At 34.6% G+C, this 2,532-nt stretch overlaps 1 long non-coding RNA gene across 8 annotated transcripts in view; it reads left to right on the top strand.

Annotated features, from left to right (window-relative positions):
- The first annotated feature begins 629 nt into the window (after positions 1-629).
- LOC104874207 overlaps positions 630-2,532 on the top strand; it is a 48,792-nt gene continuing 46,889 nt past the window's right edge. For all 8 annotated transcript variants that reach the window (XR_004517682.1, XR_004517681.1, XR_004517678.1 and 5 more), the window contains exon 1: positions 630-705. This is a non-coding gene — a long non-coding RNA (uncharacterized LOC104874207). The remainder of the gene's footprint in view (positions 706-2,532) is intronic.

Raw genomic sequence — 2,532 nt, 5'->3', positions numbered from 1 at the left:
CTGGTATTTGCTGATATAAAATAGAAGTCAGTAAAAAAGTGGGGGATATTTAGTATTTCTCCTATTACTGACTTAGTTATTTAAATTTTATATTACTTTTTATCATTTTGAGTCTTTACGGCTACAAGCTGCAGTGTGAATGTCAACTTTTTTAGATGGGGTTACCCAGGAATGGAACTCAGGGCCTCACCCCTGCCAGGCAGGCACTATGCTGCTGAGCTACATCCCTGGCTCTTTTTTCCCACTTTTTTTTGTGTGTGTGTGTGTGTGTTTGTGTAGCTGTCAACTTTTTAAGAGACCATTGACTTAAATTTATGTTATATGGACATGTGTATGCGCACTTATTTTCCCTGTAATCATCATCTTCATACATATCATTATTAATGTAACTGTAGGTTAATAAATGTGAAACATCCTTGTTTAGTCAACTTTACTTGGAATAGAATAAAAATTAGTTGCAATGGTCTTTTGCCTCAAAAAAAATTGTTTTGTTTATATTTCATCTTTTCACCAAAAAGAGCATATGGTAATAAATTATTATGCTATTGCTTACCCCATACAGTTTAATGAGGAAAAAATTTTTGTATTTAATAATGTTAAATGATTTTTTTTCTTTTATATCATCACAGGAGAAATACATAGATGCTGCTTCAGAATTGATTGTGTATACAATACTTTTCTGCCTTAGAGGAAGTCATTCCTGAGGTAATATTGGATTTATATGATTACATTTTTTAAAATCGTTACTTGATTTTTCCTATCATTTTTTGTGACACAAGAAGAGTAAACATGTTAACTGACTACTAGTGGTATCACACTGCTTATAAATAAGCAAATACCACCAGATTTAAAGTACTGAGAGATTATGATTGTGACATTAGTGATATTTTGCCTTTAAAACCATAGTACTGGTAATAATGATACCTCAATCCTTAAATTATTTATAAATAGTGGATGGACATATGTTTATGTATCTGTACATCGAAGTGTGTGTGTTGCAGGTGAAGTCTTCTGTTGGGACCTCAGATTGAGATATAAGCATTCTGAGGAAATCTTTTCAACAAGATCTCATATGTGCTATGAAGGAAAAAAATAAAAGGTGTGTCCTGATAATTGGGACATACAGTGGGAGAACTGCTGTAGACTGGTTGATCAAGAAATGTCTTTATGACAAATAAATTTATGAACTAGGACTTATATGACAAGAAATAGCCAGGCAGAGACATATCAGAAACAGGGAGCCGGGCATGGTGGCGCACGCCTGTAATCCCAGCACTCGGGAGGCTGAGGCAGGAGGATGGCTGTGAGTTCAAGTCCAGCCTGGGCTACATAGTTCCAGGTCAGTCTTAACTATGTAGTGAGACCCTGTCTCAAAAAAACAAAAACAAAAGAAAAAGGGAACACAAATGCCCAAGATGAGAAAATACTTGGAATATTTGAGAAACAGAGCAGTAACCTAATGTGACTAGTACAGTCAAAGAGAGATCAGTTAATTTTTGCAGTAATTTGGGAGTTTGAGTTTGGCAGTCAGTAAGAGAACTGAGGAGAAGTTAAAAGATTATTGTGTTTAAAAAGATAGTATTGGCATAGTTTGATGAGATGAAAATGAAAAGGGCTGAACTGCCAATGACCTCTTAACTTTTTGGTTGAATATTTGGGAGTTTGGTGGTGTGACTAATAGGCATGGAGAATATCATGGAAGGAGCTAGTTATGAAGAAGGAGAGTGATCAAAAGCTTTGAATTGTTCACTTTGCTGTGGCATGGCTTACTAGGTAACTAACTGCATGCTTCAAATAAGCATTGGATATAGTTAGTAGTCTACAGTGAGGTCAAGGCTTCTTGAATAAATTTAGACATGGGTTGCAACTTTTTAAGAAAATAAAGAGGGCCCAGACCTTGAAGAGAGCAAAGGATAATGAGAAGAAATAGTAGGAAAACAAGGGAATGGGAAGCCAAAATAAAAGTATTTTTAAAAGAAATGGGAAAAAATAAAATATAAAAAAAGATATAGCCAGTTGTATCAGATGTTTATGAAGTACTGAAGGTGAGAAAGACTAAAATAATTGATATTTGTCCACATGAAAGTTGTTGGTGGTTTTGAGAAGGAAATGAGGGCCAATATCTCATGATGTCACCTCAAAAACAGCAGTGACAGGAAAGGGAAAGTAGAGAACACAAATATAGAGACTTCTCTTTAGAAAGCGGACCTGAGAAATGTGACAGTAACTCAACAGAAATCAAGGGAGCTTTTTTTTTTTTTAAGTCAATATGAGTTATAAAAATGGAAAAGTTTTTTCACAAATATAAGGCTTATTATAGATATGATTCCTAAGCTTTTTGTTTGTTTGTTTGTTTTTAATCTTATTGAGTTTATTTATTGGTACTTTTAAAATATACAGTACAGAGTACAGTTACATGCATCATTAGGATCTTGTACCTTTACATGACAGATCTTGGTTATTTTTTCCCCATACCTCTGCCCTCCCTTCACTCCCTCCATCCTCCCCTGATTCCTAAGTTTAATGCTTAAC

The sequence above is a fragment of the Fukomys damarensis genome, unplaced genomic scaffold, assembly GCF_012274545.1.
Source record: "Fukomys damarensis isolate Sample0158 unplaced genomic scaffold, DMR_v1.0_HiC HiC_scaffold_17, whole genome shotgun sequence".
NCBI classification, from domain to species: Eukaryota; Metazoa; Chordata; class Mammalia; order Rodentia; family Bathyergidae; genus Fukomys; species Fukomys damarensis.
Note: the sequence above shows the minus strand (reverse complement) of the source record. Positions and strands in the feature narration are given on the sequence as shown.